General features: G+C 38.2%; 1 pseudogene; it reads right to left on the bottom strand.

Annotated features, from left to right (window-relative positions):
- LOC109054075 overlaps positions 1-19,526 on the bottom strand; it is a 61,862-nt pseudogene that overhangs the window by 13,292 nt on the left and 29,044 nt on the right.

Genomic DNA, 19,526 nt, shown 5'->3' with positions numbered 1-19,526 from the left:
TTTTTTTTCAGTTAGTTCTGTACATGCTAGTGGCATAAAAATGAAATCATTGTTTTGTGTTCGGCTAAACTCTGTATGGTAGCTTGTTATTGCTCTCCAGTTCAGCAGCATATTGTAACATGTATTTAGTGCAGAGTATTTTACGTAATAAATATGTTGCTGATTGTTATCATACAGGCATATGCACTGTTAGGGGATAATATGATACAAACAAAGTGTGTTAAGTAATCAGCTTACTTTTTTAATATCTTTACTGACTTTAATTGTCCGAAGGCCTCAGAAACGTATGTCTTTACGCCGTCGCCCTTGACACAGACTAATATAGCAGGATAGCTCATGTGTGCGGGAGAAGAGAGAAGCGAAGAGAAGCGAAGAGAAGCGAAGAGAAGAGAAGAGAAGAGAAGGGCCAAGTACAGAAGCATAGTTGGGACCCAAGTGTCAGACCAAAGAGTACAATGTTGTATGTTTCAGTTTAATTGAGATTTAATTGAACTCGCAGATTATAAGGACTTGGTAGGATGAGAAGACATTTCGAGCCTGATGCACCCAATCATTCACATCATGCATCGATAAAAACATTTATTGTAGGATAGGTATAAAAACAGATGAGTTATGCAGCTGGAAAGCAATCAATCCATCCTGTTTCTAGTCCATGGATAAGCACTAGTAAGCCACACTCAGTAATGAAAGAGTTCCATCCAATTCAAATTACATGTAATAAAAGCGAAATTTAACTGCTTAGATAAATTAAAAAAAAAAAAAAAAAACTTTTAAACTTGAGGTGAATATAATGCACTAGTGACAAAGCGAACTGCCAGAAGTCCCCCAAAGCCAATGCTGCCCCTCCAAATGCTGTTAATCCGGCAGCCGAGCAGATCGGTGAACACCTGACGATCGGCGAAGCAGAGAAGAAGATCATGCCCAATGGAGCGAGAGCCACCCATGCGATATACACACAGAAAGGGTCATATTTATTAGCGCTGTCGTCAAGTCCAGCTTTTGTCGAGTCCAAGACAGGATAGTCGAGACGAGTCAAGACCGAGTCCAAATGAGAGAAAAAAAAAAAAATCACTTCTTGAAGGACACATAATGGAACTACTCGATAATGTAAGGGGTAGCGAGGAACAGCATATCTCTTATTCTAAGAAAAATTATTTTACATTATTATGGTGTAATGATAAAAAATCATAGGCAAAGCAACAACTCTGTAGGAATGGGGTCTCCAAACCAGGGATCCTGGAGGGCCCGTGTTCCTAAGAAAGCTTAGACTCCAAACTGGCCTTAACACCATCTGGATGTTTTGAAGCGGGTGGTAGTAAGAGCTTGATTTAGCCGGCTCGAAGTGTGTTTAATTAGGGTGGGTGCTAAACTCTGCAGGACCACTAGCCCTCGGGGGCCGAGCCTGGAGCTGTAAGATACAAAATAATTTTTATGTACCATTGTCATTTACATCTAATTTACTTTATAAGTGGTGCTGTTTGCTGAAATTATGCCTGTGGTCAAAAATTGGAAAATGGACTGACTGTGTTGGCAAAGCGCGACGCCATGCACGAAAGTTTGGGATATGACGAATAAAATGCGGTTGTAAAGCTAGAAGGGATATGTTTAGCGCTATTGGGCATGTGCACATAAATACAGCTAATTGTCACACTGTACAACATTAATTAGTATTTCATTATTATGTGAGGGTAAGTTTTAAGGCTATGTAGGTGTAGGCGTTAATAAAACCGCGATCTAACAGGTGAAAATTAAATTAGAAACTTTTATCAAAACTTTTCCGAATGCAGCAAGTGCCAACGCTGGTACATGTGACAAGAAAATCGGCAGAATCAGCTTCATACTTTCCTGTAACAAAATGGAAAGCTAAGCCAAGATAGATGGAAAAGCTGCTCTTAGCTGTAGAAGGATAGCCATTTTTTTAATGAATTTATTTTAGCAGAGCTACTGCCAAGGATTTTGAGTGCTGGAAATCCATTTATCCCTTTGCTGAAACTGCTGAGTCTTCATGGAGAGGAAGGTCATGGTTTGTTAGCAGTGGCAGACGCCACTGGAGCTGCAAGCATAGAATGCGAGGCTACAGAGTGTTTTGGAAAAAAGGAGAAAACGGGTACACTAGCGTTTTCCACATGGTTTTAGGTGGACAGGCAAATGGGTTTGTCTGAAGGAGAAAAAACGCATATTGCTGGACTCGGTCAAGGAACAACAGCAACATGAGTGCAAACACCAACGAGTCCGAGACAAGTCCGGGACGATAGAAAAATGTCTCAAGTCCGGACTCGAGTACTACAGCCCTATTCATTTATTGTGAAGCAGCCAGTCTGAGTAAATGACACTGCCTTGGAAATATTAAATGTATAATGTGTGTTAGAAACAAACAGCTCCTTATAAATCATGTTAGAGTACAAATTTACATTAAAAAACCAACAAACACAGGCCAGAATTGAGTCAAATGACAAGAGTGCACCAGTGTCATCAATCAACTAAACAAGAAAATTTTATTTGATAAAGCAATTGCGTTTAACAGATCATACAAAACGAGCGTTATTATTTCCAACATGAAATAGCTATATAGTGATGTATAGCCCTACTGTGATTTACTGTAAAATGATTCATACTGTGCTACTGTATTTCAGGCACAGTCCTCACAGGATACTGTGTCTGTTTATTCTTATCACAGAAGCACAGAGAGAAAGATGCTACACACAGACAACACAGACATAAACTTTATCTTACACACAGACTTCCATTATTTTCTGTGGCATGACATGCACCAGTTTTTGAAATGTTTTAGCATGCATTGGATGACAAGCGTCACTCAAACACTAATGTGCTTTACTCGTCAGCCTCTAACATCCATTACTGTCCTTCAAGCTGCAGTTTCACATGGGAAGTCAAAGCTTCATTGTACGGGGTTATGGCGACCCTCTCCCTACAAAACACACACCCCACACACAACACCCACCCCACAACACCCACACACACGTCCATCAACCCCCTAAAAAAAACCACATCTAGAAAAATCTGAGTTTATTTATTTCTTTATTTCCCAAAGCGGCCTAAATCTAGTTGTGTAGAAAAGCTTTTTTATGAAAAAAAATAAATTCTATTAAATTTTTTTAATAAGACAAGGCCCGCAATGTGGGCATCACGGTGAAAAAAAGAGTTTTTAAATTTTCTATTTAAATCAGAAAATCTTTGAGAAAATAAAAAGGGGAAAAAGAAAGAAAAAAAAGAAAAAAAGGAAAAGAAAGAAAAAAAAAAAAAAAAAGAAAAAAGGATACCTAGTGAAAGTGTTCAGTCTAATGATAAAATGATAAACCTAGAAACCTCAGGCTGCAGATTTCCACACCCTTCCCCTCTTTTGTCTCAATGATTTTAACTACGGTACTGAAAAATCAGGCAAAAAATGGACCTTTTTACACAGACACGCCCAAAGATCATTATGGTTACTCCACTGACCCCTCAGATCACTTCCCCCTCACTTTTAAACCTCAACAGGGGCCTGACACATCACTTACCCCCCACATTCATCTTTCAACAACCACGCTCCCCCCACCCCCCCCTTTCCAAGGTTTCATTTCGTTTCCCTCCCCGAACGTTAGCATTTTGATAAAACAGTGCTACTGAAAATTTGCTCCACTCTTACATTTGTTTAGACACTTTTTCCCCCTTGTTTTCCCCGGCCGCCCGTACCCCCCCCTTCAGCCCCTTGTTATCGATGTTTAACCGAAAATTGTTTTTAAACTTAGAGCTGCTGAAAGGGTATGGGAAAATCCCAAAATCCTATGCCTTAAGTGTATCGTCACTCCCCCTCCTTTCTGCAATGTCTCCAATGCAAAAAGACTCACATAAAAAAATTTAAAAATTTGTTAACTCTTGATGCTCTTTTAAAAATTTTCCCCCCTTTTTCCCCCCCTCCCACTCCTCGCAACTCTAAGCTGACACTTTTCCAACGTCCCCTTTTTAAAAATTTTAAAAAATCAGTCACAATTTTCCACACCAAACCATCAAGCACCCTTTTACCCAAAAACCTCATTCACATCCTCCTTCACTTTGAGGCAGAAGTCTCCAAACTCATCCTTTCTAAAACCTACTTTTCCGCTTTGGGGTCCATTCCATCTCATTCCTTTAAACCCTTTTCTCCTGCCGTTTTTAAACCCCGCACTCCCTCAACAATAACGATCCTTTTCCCCGGGGTTTTTCCCTCGCATTTGACAGGCTCTAAAACCCCCCTACTACAAAACCTTTCCCCTTTTTCCCCTTCAGGGCAAAAACACTTTAATCTGTCTCTGCCCTTTTTCCCACAGACAACCTCCCGACATTTCCTGTCCCATTTCAGAAGGGACATCAAAACCCAGACTGCATTGGTCCCCTTTTTGTTAAGCCCAAACTGACAAAGCAATTCCAAATCTTCATTTTGTCCTCGCTTTTTTACCGGTTAACCACCAATCCCCCTTCCCCTACGGCAAAAGGGGCCCGGGCCCCCCCAGTGGTTTTTTCTTCTATCAATAGGGCCTTAAAGGGCTTTGGAGGGTGAGGTGTCCAAGTCCAACATCTAATACTGGGGTGCCCCAGGGGTCAGTTTTTTGGCCATTCCTTCTCTGTCTACATGGCACATTTGGTTTTGTATTCAGAAAATGGCTTTTCATCCATTGCTATGCTGATACCCAACTCTACCCTCTCCATCCTGAGATCCCCCTACTGCTGCTTCCCTTTTCTAAAAAACTTTTTTGCGGGGGGAAGGACCCCCTTCAAAAATCAACCCCTTTCCAAGACAGAACTGCTTGTTTTTTCTAAAAACCCTCCTTTACACAATTTCACCCTCCAGATGGCAATCAACCTAACTCCTTTCAAAATAGCCAGAAACCTTGGAGTTTGATTAATAGCTGACTCCTCAGACCACGTTGCTAAAACTGTCCAGTCCTGCAGTTTTGCTTTATCAACATTAAGAAGATCGGCCTTTCTTTCGGAACATGCTGCACCACTCCTTGTTCAAGCTCTTGTTCTGTCCAGGCGGGGACTTTGCAGCGCTCCCCTTGGCAGGTCTTCCAGCCAGTTCTATCAAACCTTTACATAATCCAGAACCGGCAGCAAGATTAATTTTAATGAGCTGAAAAGAATGCACGTCACACCTCTGTTTATCAATTTGCACTGGCTACCAAATAGCTGCTCGCATAAAATTCAAGGCATTGGGATGTTTGCCTCCAAAACCACCACTGGCTCTGACCCTTTTACCTAAATTCATTACTTCAGGCTTATTCGCCCTCTAGAAGCTTGCGTTCTGTAAGTGAACGTCGCTTGATTTTTTCATCCCAAAGAAGCACAAAGTCACTTTTACTGACTTTCAAATTAAATTTTCCCCTCCTGGTGGAATGACCTGCCCAACTCAATCCGAGCAGCTGAGGCCTTAGCCATCTTCAGAATCGGCTTAAAACACATTTTTTCCTCTTTATTTGACATTCAAACCCTCTAACACTCTCTATTCTAATTCTATTTTTAAAAAAAACTTGTCCCTTTTGACTTATCGGCTTGTTTTCTTTAACACTACTTTTCTAATCTTTTGTTTTATACTTTCTTTTTTTTATAAAATTTTAAAAACCTTGCTACGTGTACTGCGTTAAGCTAACTGAGTCTTGTTATAGCACTTGTGTATCTTGCTCTTTTGTTGATTTGTTGCTTTCATTGTCCTCATTTTTAAGTTGCTTTGGATAAAAGCGTCTGCTGAATGATTTAAATTTTAATGAAAAATTCGTCACACACTCCAGGAACATCTGAATGCTGTAAACACACTGTTAGCACAGCAAACAAAACACACTCATGTGCGTCCGCCCGAACAAACACACCGGACTGACGCAGATAGACCAAACCACACTCACAATCTGACTGACAAGAGGCCACGCATTACACGGGAAATTTTCACACAATAAGTTTCAGGTCAATGCAGCTTCAGAAACAAAAAACAACAGCAATTCATAAAATATGAAAGTAATTCCATTTCGGCTATAAAATATAATAGTTCAGTTTAGTTCAGTTCAATTCAGTTCAAGTGCTGTTTTCATCCGATGAAAATCAAACCCCATCTGAAGTCCAGACTGTACTGCTGCATAAACTGCTGATTTTAAAGGAATATTCCAGCAGAAGCTCAAATAAAGCTCAAGACTTCGGGTTAAGAAAACCAGTCTCACCTTCAACCAAATTCAATTACTTGATGTTTAATAAAAATGATGTGAATGACATTTTGAATTGCAAGAACTGAAATGCAATGAATACAATTAATTATTGCTCAAAAATGAGTAGTAATTTGCAGAATGTATGGCAACAGATCAGGAGTGACTCCTGTTCACACTGGATCTAATTGTTAATAATATTTTAAAAAATTAATGGTTTTAGTTTTATTTTACTGAAATAACCCTGAAAAAACTGAGCAAACTAAAAATCTTTGAGGTTTTAATTTTTATTCTAAACGTCTGTCGTCCTTTCACATTTGTGGCCAAAACTTAACACAGCACCTATAGTGACTGATTGAAGTGAGACACGAGACCACTTCCTCTGTTTTCATCTGGGTTCTCGTCCGTATCCTTAAATTACCGAGAGTGAACGCAACCGTATCCTCAGATGGTTCTGTTGTGCTGTGTTTTTACTCGGACCATGGAAACCCAAACACGGAAACAGAGAAAAAGCGTCACTGTCTCTCACACAGAGTTATGTCCCCCATGTTCCTGAAAACCAGCTTCCTGAAAGCTGCACACAAGCCTCATGCCTCCAAACACTTGACTGTGTGGACGTGGAAGAGAGACTGAGATCCATTCCATTTCCTGTTTCTGTCTTCTGTGAACCGATCCATCAGCGAAGCCGACCACACCCAGAGTCCAACGGTGGCTTCAGCGAACTCGAGCGCTTCACACACAGCGTCTCCTGTAACCAGAGCGGCCTGTAAACCCAACAGCGGTGATTTCTGACAGGGAAGTGATGTGCGCCTGAGCACACAGCCTCTCACTACAACCACAGGAACCTGCGCCAGTGTGACCGCTCAGGATTCACAAACACTGATATTAATGACCATAAAAAGCTGAAGATGATCAAGGCTCATTATTTGAGATTGTGGATGTTATCATCAAGTCAGAGGTGTGTTGATCTGTATTTATGCTGACAGACATGTAGGCTTTACAGGATAAGGTTCTTCACTGCTCAAAGAAATCTGCCTTATTCTTTCTCATGTTTTCCACTACATTCATTTTTTCTTGATTCAGTTTAAATTAAGCAATAATAATCAAAAAGCATGCCTAATCAATTTAAATCATATTTGGTTCATAAAAAAATACAATAATCTATTAAAATCTTCAGTCATACTGCCCTATGATCGAAACCGTTAGTGAGCTTTTCATAAATATAGATGTGTGTTTGGATACACACTATAAATCACTGGCACAAAAAAAATATCACCCAGACGCACGTCTCTGGCCATTGTGGCACGTCTCGCGTGATATTTTCAGCATCCCAGCACAATGTTTTTAAGAGGGGTTTTGCTAAAGTTAAAAATAGCCCAAACTTTTACAGAGCCTTTGAAGAAAAAACCGGACCTCACAGGATGTTTTCGACTTCGATCGCAGCGTGGGTCGACAATATGAGACCGTGATTCCGGTGAATCAATATCGACATAAAAACTGGTGTGAATGTATATAGGTTTTATGGGGCCTTACAGACGGTTGTTTAAAAATGTCACATATAGAAAATTCTACATGTTTTCTTTATATTTAACAAAATTACAGACCGGATGGAAGAACACTTCATTTTCCCAGAATTTCCCCCGAATAACTTACTGAATTCTCAAATCATACGGATTTGGGCTCTGAAAGTAAAAATCCATTCATGTGTTCATAAAGAAACTGATTTAATGGTAATTATAAGACAGACCCACTGTGAGCTCGGAGGATTTTAACCATGATGTGTGCTTTGAAAAATCTGTTTGCATTATATTAACTTGTTTTGAATTAATCATGATTAGAATTCCTGGTGAAAAACTACATTCCCCCACGTTTCTGGAGAAAATCTCCCCAATCACAGAATTCCAAAAGACACTTAAGCCCCGCCCACTCCCAATAACCTCTCAAACTTCTTAAATTTTGTATGCTTTTACTGCAACACATGTAAAAGATAAATTTTTTGGGTTGATATACACACATCATCATTCACACGTAGCATCCGCAGTGTCATGGGTTTGCATTTTTTCCCCTTTAGCGGGTTAAGTCTAAGTCTTGCACTTTTGTCTGGTTTTTCCAATACTTTCTGTGCTTCAAATCAAAGTTCATGAAGTTGTGATTCTCCTTTGTAGCTGGCTGCTTTTATTTATTATAATAATGCTTTAACAAGTCCTGTGATACATACTTTTGTGGGGCTCTGCCCCAGCATATTCCACTCCTGTAATTCCAGTTAAACTTCCTACATCCTTTCTTTTTGATCAGGTCACATGACTGGGGGGTGGGTTTTTTTTCTGTAGTTTTCAGCACAGAAACATGGCCATAGGCTTAATTGTTTTTTACTGTACAAACTTTTATTTTTTATCGCTCTACACAAAACCTACCCCTAAACCTATCCTCGCGAAATCTTTCTGCCTTTTTAGATTTTAAAAAACTTCATTCTGTATGATATAAGCTTGTTTCCCCATGGGGACCTAAATCAAGTCAAGTTGAGCTTTATTGTCATTCTGCTACATGTTTGGTATTTCAGTGGAACGAAATGTCGTGTCTCACAGGACCACGGTGTTACAAAAAATAAAAATAAAATAAAACCCCAACACTAGCACTGTAAAAAATGATGTCTGCTCTCACTAAATATGGCTCATCAAAATAAACAGATTTACTTTAAGAAGTTTTGCACTTACTTAATTTAAAGCTACAAATGTTACATAACATACGGGGTTTCTGGTTTACTTTAATTAATAAGAAACATAAGTAATTTTGGACCCAAGGGGATACCACGTGACGAACTGGATTAATTTTGAAATGCTCAAATTTGTTTTAGCCATCTTAGAAAACCAGGTCTCAGAAGAGGAGCCATCTTAGAAAACCAGGTCTCAGAAGAGGAATGACCACGGGTTCTTTATCAATTCCTGAATATTTCTGATTTTTTTATTTACATCCTTGTTGATCCTGGAACAACATTCCAACCAACCAAAAAGAATGAATATAACTTTCAGGAAATTCTTTTTTAGTTTTAGGATTTAAAAACAGGATTAGGTGCTTTTACACCCTTGTTAATCAGCTATAATTTCCCACTGATTTTAGGAATAAATTATGGGTAGGGTTAGGTTTAGGGGTAGCAACTGGGTAAGTCTACATTTTGGACAGTATGTTGATCCAGGAACATCTTACTTGACAAAATCATGGTGCCCAACATGTGCGTTGCACTCCGGAGTCTTTTGTGAGACCAAAATACCATTGTACAGTTACTTTTATGAATGAAATTAAATAATGGTGAGTGGCACACTATTGGTCTGTGCAAAAAAAGGTGGTCCCAGTAGTTAATTTCGCCTTCTGACACACCCAAACACAGGTGAGATATTAGATCATGAACAAAAAAAATAAATTCTTACAGTCTCCCCCTTTATCGTAATCATGCTACAGTAACATTGTACGAGCGGCATTCTAGTGCATCCTTACAAATAAGTAGCATTGTAGCGGATCGGGCTTATATCGGTAGACAAGCGTTTTTATAGCCATTCCATTTTACCCTTCAAATGATTTTACTGCGTGCTGTCCTGACAGTGCACACGGGACAATTTAAAGGCTTAAACGTGGCTTAATGTACATAAACAACGACCAGGAAACCCAACTTTTTGTCAAACCTTATGAACAAACATAATTACTGTCAAAAGAACGAGCCCTTACTCCACAGATAAAGGAAAATAATCACGTAAATGTTTCTCCCCCATAGAAGTCCATTATAAGGAAATACTTATGATAAACACTTGCTGCTTCAAAAGAACGAGCTCTAATTCAGCGCATAAAGTATAACGCTTAACGTGATATATTCCATTATAAGCTGAATAAGAAGACTCGTTTTTGACACCAGAAAAGTGTTATTTTAAATAAAAAATTTGAAAGATGGTTTGGTTTTCCCTGGTCGTTGTTAAGGTATGTTAAACCACATTAAAGGGGTCATATGAAGAACATTATTTTGTGTATTTTGGGGTAATGCAATGTGTTTTTGTGGTTAAGGTTCAAAAAAACAATTATTTTTTCCCCATAATGTACATTTGTTGCTCCTCTATGCCCGTGTCTGAAACGCATCAATTTTACAAAGCTCATCACTCTGAAAAAGGGCGTTTTGCTCTGATTGGCCAGCTATCCAGTGCGTTGGGATTGGTTGAATGCCTCAAGCGTGTAATAGTCCAGCTGCTCTGCTCGTGCACATCCCTCATCTGTTCTCTCTTAGCAGCTGATGTTAACAGCAGAATCACTAAACGAGAAAAACACAATTTTCGTGTCTCACAGTAGTGGTCAGTGTTTCTGCTTTAGTTGGGGATCTGACCCTTGACTTTTAACATTAAATTTGTTTTGGGTGATATAACTGAGTTATAAAAGACAGGTAAGCCGAGAGTAAAAATCATCAGGTTGTGATGATTATGTTTATGTAATCATTATTTGACCTGAATCATTGAATTCATTCAGAGTCTTTTCTCTGAGTTACATTTCATGATTGGGATACTGTAACACGGGCTACCCTGAGTGAAAAGGAAGTCTGTATCTGCTGCTTACTTCACATTTGTGAGGTCCCTTACAGAGCTGTTCTTTGATTTCTATTTTCAAGATTTGTTATTTTGGGCTGGGCAGACATCAAGGAATCAGTGTATGTAGATCTCAACAGGTGGAATAAACAGCATGTTCAGATAAACAGATCAACTCTGAACATCCCTGCAAAAAACTAAATCACTAAAAACTCACATAAAACCATAAAAATGATGGGTTTTTTTATTGGCTATAACTGTCTTTTTTGATGGTCCCCGCCATTGTTGTGATGCTCACGCTGATTCTTGATGTCTGTGTGTAAAATAAAAACTTATTTTTTACGGGAGCTGTAACTTTTAAAAAATCTGTCTGATTAGGCCAAAATGCAAGTCTTGTATTTTCATTTTAACTTTTGTAATAAATAAAGACAATCCAACTCAAGTATTCAGGACCCAAAAACAACCAACCCAAAAACCCTGATCACGTTTCCTCTGGTTATCTGTCTGTTATAACTCAGTTATCACAGCCCCACCAAAACCCAAGTTAACCCCTTAGGGTCAAGATCCCAACCCAAAGCAAACACGGGCCACTATAAAGGGTGAAAAACAAAATTGTGATTTTATTCTTTGGTGATTCTGCTTGTTAACATCAGGTGTCTTCAATTAAAGTCAATCACACTCAAACAAAAAACCATTATCTCATTAAATTAACACTGCTTCAGTGTTTCTTTTAACACTACTTCAGTGTTCATATGAGTCCACACTCAGAGTGTTTAAAATTTAAAAACTGGGATTTTGCTGTGTGGAGACGCGACCATTTCAAACTATTCATTCTGTTTTGGGGAACTGGTTTGAAACCGGGCCAGTCCATCCAGTTAAATAGACATTGGGGCATTGGAGTGGACATTTTAGGTTTGGGGGTACAGCTGTGTTTTTCAAACCGGGGTACAGACGCAGAAGAGGGAAACGCGCCGGACCTGGTGAACTCCGTGCGCGTGGCTTTGGACTGCGCTTCCAAGCATTCATCTCACAAATGTCCGTTCCCTTCCCAACAAACGGATGAACTTTTCTCCTCAACTGCACCAATAAGGACTTGTCAAACCCCTGCTGCATGTGCTTCCCCTAAAAACCTGGGGTGAGTGAAGCCTTTCCGGACAATGCCTTTCATCTGCCGGGTTATTTGCGATCGCATCGCAGAGTTAACGGGGGGGAAAACTAGAATTGGTGGATTGTGTTCTACATCGACGAAATTGGGGTTCCGATGTAACAATGCTGAAAAAAAGGTATGCTGTCCTAACTTAGAAGCACCCCCTTCATTCGTGAGCGAGCATGATGCAACAGCTGGGTGAACAAATAACTGAAAAGAAGCAAAGGTGAAAGATAGGAGGTGAATTGTTGGTGGTTCTAAGAATTTAATGTGAAGGATTGTGAACGATCAAAGATGCAGTCTTAGAGAATCTAAGAATCTAATGCTTACAGAACTATTTAAATTAACAGTGAAAAACCGTATATCATTAACTGATACAATGTTAATATGCAATCCTTTGAGTTAACTCATTTTATTTGCAGAAACTGACTTCACTTAAACTGGCCAATTGGCATTTTTTATAAAGTAATATTTACAATGTTTAAGTAATGCAAGCATATTGGTGTTGGGAACTATTTTGCTTAAGTTCATGAAGAAAAGCATACTGATTTACAAAAAGCCATTAATAGCATCTATTCAACTCAAATTTCTTGTATCTAACAGCATTGTGTATTTATGTGATTTTGGTTATCAAAGAAATTCACACTGCATCCATTATCACAGTCACTGCCTTTAAATAAAGCAACATGCAGCAAAACATTAGAGAGTCACTGTTCGTCCTTTACTTAAACACAGGATCTACTCTCCAGCCCAATGGTGACCCAAAACACAACAGAAGTTGACTGTTAGGTTTTACAGTATTTTGCTGTTTTTTTCTTGTAATACGGTGAAATACCGGCAGCTGTGGTTGCCAGTAATCTACTGTTTTTTTTACAGTTTGCATTCGTAAATTAAATTAACAGTATTTCTGTTAAAAATACATTTCACAGTGTTGTTTTTTTTTTCTTCATCTCACATATTTAACCCCTTTAATTCCACAGCAAAATCCTCAGGTTTAAAGAGCATGTATATGTGTCCACACTAAAGAGTGTTGAAGTGACATTGAAGCAGTGACGAAGTCAATGAGACAATTAAGTGACTAATTAAATAAGGATTGAGCATTAGCGATGAACACCTGTTAACAAGCAGAATCACTGAAGGAAAGAGAAACAAGAGCAAAGAATCAAAACTTACAGCCAAAGCAAGATGAAATCAACTGAAAATAAAACACATTAAATTTATCAAGATCTCAAAAGTGGAGGATTAAACAACTCCACAACCAGCATCACTTATTACTAACCAGTTTGACTTTATTTCTGTGACAAAAGCTCTTATTGAGATTTTAGGTGATTTACTTTCATTTGAAGCCACCATAATGGCGACTGGTGTTTGCTTTAGTTGGGTTCTTGGACCTTGACTTTTAAAAAAATAGTTTTGCTTTGATTGTTTTGGTTGGCTGTGTTTATTTAACACTGTTTTTATAGCAAACAAAGCCTAAAGTATCAATGATCAGATAAAATTGGTGTTTGTGATATCAAGACCATCACGAGCTAATCAAATACACTGAGCTCACTTAATGTTTAATCTCTCATTAAGTGTGTGAGATATTACCAATACTCCTGAATTATACCAATCATTCTACTGCAATCATTCTGAGACATTCCTAAGCACAATATTCACCAATAAAAGTTTTGAACTATGGAAGGACTTAAACACACACAGACATCAACATTCAGCCTATGAATCTCAACATTGGTGACAATCAAAATAAAATTTCATTGTGCAATTCATGCTGGGTGCCAGTAAAAAAACTCCCAGCATGCATTGCACAATGAAATTTATTTTCATTGTCACCCATGTTGAGATTCTAGGCTGAACGTTGATGTCTGTGTGTGTTTAAGTCCTTCCATAGTACACCATAGTTCAGAACTTTTACTTTAAACATTGCAGCATGATTTTTATTTGTATTAATAGTCACCATTGTGGTAGTCTAAAGGTTTTGTGCATAAAATGTTTTTAAATACCTTCACCACAGTATGTCAACTTGTCTTTTAGATTCATACCAGTACCATAAACAACACAAGATTAATTGACCCATATAGCTATTAAGACCACATCATAACAATTTTTCCTAGCTTTTCATGTTATAGCAAGTGTTTCTTACAAACACAACTATAACAGCAGAGAAAAACTAACATTGCAGAGTCAAGGGTTAAGAGCCCAACTAACACAACCACTGATCGCCAAAATGGTGAGGTCAAACAAAACATTTTCAATACAATATAAACCTCTATTAATTCTAAGAGTTTTTTTGTAGATGTGTTTTTGTAGATAGATGACAGAAATAAAGTCAAACAAAGAATTACTTGATGTTTGTGGAGTTGTTTAATCCTCCTCTGCTGTTATATTTGTATTAATTTCATCTAAGGCTGTGGCTGAAGTCAGTTGTAGTTTCATTTCTTGCTCTTTCCTTCAGCGATTGTGCTTGTTAACAGCAGCTGTTGATCAGTGTCTGAATTCACTAGTTTGTGTTCATTCTCTCTGTCAGTAAACTCATGTATTAGTAAACTCATGTAGGGACTAGTGAATGAGGGTGTAGGGTGTGATTTCAGACACAGTCTCTGTGTGTTGAATCTGAGGCTACTTTCTCGAAATGAAAGGTTAGATCTATTACAGTTATTCACCGAATATTGTAAGGAAACTTACCGTTAACCATTTAACAGGTTTTTACTGTGGCATTTTTACAGTCTTTTACCGTTAAAATCACGATCATTTTTTACAGTGTACCCTGGTTATTTTTTGATTATTGTTGGGGATTTTAACAAATCAAATCTCTCCCGTGAACTGCAAAATACAAGCAGCACATTACGTGTCCCACCAGAGACAGTAATATATTGGATCACTCTCCAGTTTGCCTACAGAGCAAACAGGTCTGTGGATGATGCAGTCAACATGGGATTGCATTACATCCTGCAACACCTCGACAGACCTGGGAATTACGCAAGGATCCTATTTGTGGACTTCAGTTCGGCCTTTAATACCATTATGCCTGACCTTCTCTCTGACGAACTCACACAGCTCTTCGTGCCCACCTCCGTCTGTCAGTGGATCACCAGCTTCCTGACAGACAGGCAGCAGCTAGTGAGAATGGGCAAACTCACATCCAGGACTATCACCATCAGCACTGGCGCCCCCCAGGGATGTGTTCTCTCCCCCCTGCTCTTCTCTCTCTACACAAATGACTGCACTTCAAAGGACTCCTCTGTCAAACTTCTGAAGTTCGCAGACGAGTCTGCTTACAGACAGGAAGTTGAGCAGCTGGCTGTCTGGTGCAGTCTTAACAACCTGGAGCTGAACACGCTCAAAACAGTGGAGATGATTGTGGACTTCAGGAGAAACCCCCTGCTCTCCCCCCACTCACCATCATAGACAGCAGTGTGGCTGCAGTGGAGTCATTCAGGTTCCTGGGCACCACTATCTCTCAGGACCTGAAGTGGGACATTCACATTGACTCCATTGTGAAAAAGGCCCAACAAAGGTTGTATTTCCTTCGCCAGCTGAGGAAATTCAACCTACCACAGGAGCTGCTGAAACAGTTCTACTCAGCCATCATTGAGTCTGTCCTGTGTACTTCAATAACTGTCTGGTTTGGTTCAGCTACAAAATCAGACATCAAGAGACTACAGTGAACAGTAAGGACTGCTGGAAAAGATCATCGGTTGCCCCTCTGCCCAGCCTACAGATTTTTACATCTAAAGGGTGGGGAAAAGGGCTAAAAAAAATCCCCTTGGACCCTACACCCACCCTTCCCCTTTTCAAAACGTTGCCTTCGGGTGGCGCACGGCATGCCCCACCAAACGCCGGGCACAAAAACAGTTTTTTTTCCCTAGGTTTATTCAACCTGAACTTAAATTTTAAAAATTTTATAAACCTCCATCAAAATAAAAAGTTTCTGACAATTTTTTTAAAACTGCACATTTGAAAATAAATATCTACCCCAAAAAACAACTTACTTTACTAAAAATTACTTTTTTTTCCCTTCTTTTATTTTGTAAAAATATATACATTATTTTGTTTTGTTTTTTTTTTTTTATTAGGTTATTACCCTTTTTGTGTTTTCCTATGTATGTTGGCACTTGTTTTTTCTTTACACGGGAAAATCTCCTGCGTCAAGAAAACCTTGTGTGTGTAAACATATTTGGGAAAATAAAGCTTTTCTGATTTGATTCTCTGATTATAAGGGACTTTAGGGGGAAAAAACGTTTATGGATATATTCATTTATCTGTAGAGTAGGGGCTCTTTCTTTTAAAGAAATTAGTTTTTGTAAAAGTAAGTTTTTGAAAAAATTTTGGGGGTTTCCCAGTCATTTTTTTACCTACATAAGCCCTTTAAGGTTTTTCACGTTAAGCTTTTTTGAATGTCCCCGCCACGAGTCCACAGCAAATGCAATAAGTCTTTTGTGGCTAACCCCTTTTAAAAACGTCGAATCCCAACAAGGACAGGTTTAAAAAAACCCTTTTAACAAATTTCATACACAAACACTTTTGATTTTTATAAAAAAAAACAGCTATTTATTTTAGCTTTAAAACCTTAGAGTTCCGTCATTAGGGTTCTTTTATTTTTTTTAAATTAACAGACTTTCTTTTTTTGTTTGTACTCAGATCAGGTTTTGTGTGTTTGTTTAAAAAACTTTTAATAAGGGGAATTGCAAATTTGAAAAACAATGAAAACTTAAAATGAAAGTTTTTTTGTTTGTTTGTTTGTTTTTTGAATTTTTAGATAATGACTGCTTGGTGTCCCCACCGGAGCACCCAATTTTTTAAAGTTGAGCTGACTCCCTTCCCAAAAAAATGTATCTTAAAGTTATTTTATTAAGTTACTTAAGTTAGTCAGTTATTAGCTTTTTTAAGTATAAGTCAAATATCTTAAATGTATTTTAAGTATATTTTGAAGTACATAAAAAGTAAAAAAAAAGCATCTTTTTTTTTATTTAAAAAAGTTTCTAAAACACCTTTAAAAAACTTCTTTTCGTAAGGGATATTTGTGTCTTTTTGCTTTTTTTCCCCTTTTAAGCAAAAAAACAAAAAAGCCAATATGATTTTATTGTTTTGTGTTACAGGACACTGAATGGGAAATAGCCCAAGAAGACCCTACAAGGGGGGCTCTCCAGATGCCAGTTCTTTCTTGAAAGGTGTTGAGGTTCTGTCAGGATTGTCCAGTGTTGCAATGCATGTGTTGTGTCCCCTTCTTGGCCTGAGTATTCGTAAAACTGAGTTACCCAAAGCCACTAAAGGTATACATTTGATTATTTATTTTTTTCCAGAAAATCTGCTTGACCTGACTTGCAAACCTTCTAATCCCTAATTTACACTGCAACGTCTGCAGCGCGGCTGGAGCTGATCACGGGCCACTAGTCCATGCTTGTGTTACACCAGCGTGCCACGACAACTTTTCAGAAGCGGCTTTCTGTGCCTTCACTAAAGACAGGTGCCTAGCCTATTTTTGACAGATGGCCACATCCAAGCCACACAGAAAATACAAAATAAAAGTCTGTTATTTTCAAAATAACACCCTGTGCGGGACTCCTGATTGTATTTCATATCACTACCCTTTGCTAGGAGACCAGAAATGGATGACGAGAGTTTCATCCTCGAAGTTGAAAATGACACATTGTTATATGACACCGGAAATTCCTTTTTTTACAAGGAAAATTCCAAAAAGGAAAAGGCGTGGAATTTAACGCAGGAGTGTAAGAGTGGAATAAACAGAATTAAACAAGACAAAACAAACATTTAAAAACCATATCAGAACACACACACAAAAAAAAACGGGGCGGCTAATCACGTGGTCTGTTAATCCTGTCGCATCGCTTTCTTTCTGAAATGCTCCTGGGGTGAGTTGGCCCCACGTGGGGGTGGAACAAAACCTTGTCTGAGCCGTAACACTCCGCAAAAGTGTGCAGAAAAAATAAGGTGTAACTTTGAATAAAAAGATGTTGAATAATTTTTATAAAATTTGTTAAGTGTCTTGTTAATATTTGCAAATGCATTTTAATGCCCACAGAACATTTCACAAATCACACATGCAAGTCAACAAGCATACAACACCACACATTTCTCAGCAAATTCACTGCACTCAAAACACACAAGCATACAAAACCACAAACATTGTGTAAACATCATACTCAACTCTATACCACACACACAAACATAAAACCCACAAATATCAATAAAAGAATGTTGATGCTTACTGTTATTTGTTGCAGATTGTTTACGGTGTTCTGTAATCTGTATTTTAGTCATTTTAAATCAGAATCCTGTGTAATGGTAGAACACATCGGGGTACCTTAACAACACACACAAACACACACACAGTTTGATGGGGACTTCCCATAGGCATAATGGTTTTTATACTGTACAAATTGTATATTCTGTCCCCTAAACCTACATGTCCAGAAAACTTCAGCATTTTACATATATTAATTACATAATTTACATATTAATTTCAGTATGATTTATGATTTATAAACGTTTTCCTCATGGGGACCAAAAACAAAAATGTCCTCATTTGGTCCCCCCATGATGTAGGAAATACCAGGGGTACACACACACACACACACCAAAACACACAAAACACAACCCTTTTCACTATTTCAAACATACTAACATTTAACTACATTTTAGAACGAGTCAGACATGTTTTACATTTTTAAGAGATATTTAAGTTGCATTTGAAAAAAAAAAAAAAAAGAAAAAAAAAGTCATTTAATATTCAACAGTTGTCTTTTGTGTCTTCCACTCATTGGGAATGTATAACTAATTTTAAGTAATTGAGTAGTACCTAGGTATTTTAAAATACAAAAACTTAAAATTATCAATCTAAATGAGCTTAAAAAAGTATAATGGGGTGAACAAGACTTTATTGTAGCATAACTTGCATTTATCAGTATAAACCACTTAAAATATTGTTACACCAGCTAATAAATTTGAGCAAAACCGTTCACTGGGATACATGCCATGCAAAATTTACTTAAGAAGAGGGATGCAAAAATGATGCACTATGTTTTTAAGTAAATCTAGCATTTTTTTTCAGTATACACTAATAACAATTTTAACCCTATACATAACTAACTTACTGAAGCAGTAATCTAACTATACAAAACTATAAATAGTTGATTATACATACACTAACCTTTAAAAAAGATTATACAAGTACTTTACATAATAACTACAGATATTGCGCAAAAAAGGCATTAAAGTTAAGAAGCAAATAGTGCAATATGATTCTGGTGCATTTACAAGTAAACATTTGTTAAGTCCTTATCAAGTTCTTGTAACATGGAGTGTTTATAAGAAAGTGTCTGGTGCGTATAGAGAGGAAAGAGTGAGATTCCACAGGTGGTTTGTCCAGCCCACTCACCTTTGTGTTGCGCAATGTTTTTGAGGTTTTCAAACAGTTTACATGTGGTGTGGTGGGGATGGGGGTGAGGGATCTTGGTTTCAGGAGGGAGGGCTGTGGATGAGGTTTCTGGGGGGGGGGTGATTAATTGGGGGTCTCACAGCCGGGGGGGAAAAAACTGTTGACCAGTCTTTCAGGGGGGCCTGATGTTGGGTACGGTTTCCTGATGGCAAGAGTGGAAGAGGGTGTGGGGGGGGTGGGGGGGTCCTTTAAGC

The sequence above is a fragment of the Cyprinus carpio genome, chromosome B20, assembly GCF_018340385.1.
Source record: "Cyprinus carpio isolate SPL01 chromosome B20, ASM1834038v1, whole genome shotgun sequence".
Taxonomy (NCBI): Eukaryota; Metazoa; Chordata; class Actinopteri; order Cypriniformes; family Cyprinidae; genus Cyprinus; species Cyprinus carpio.
This window is presented reverse-complemented; position numbering and strand designations above follow the sequence as displayed.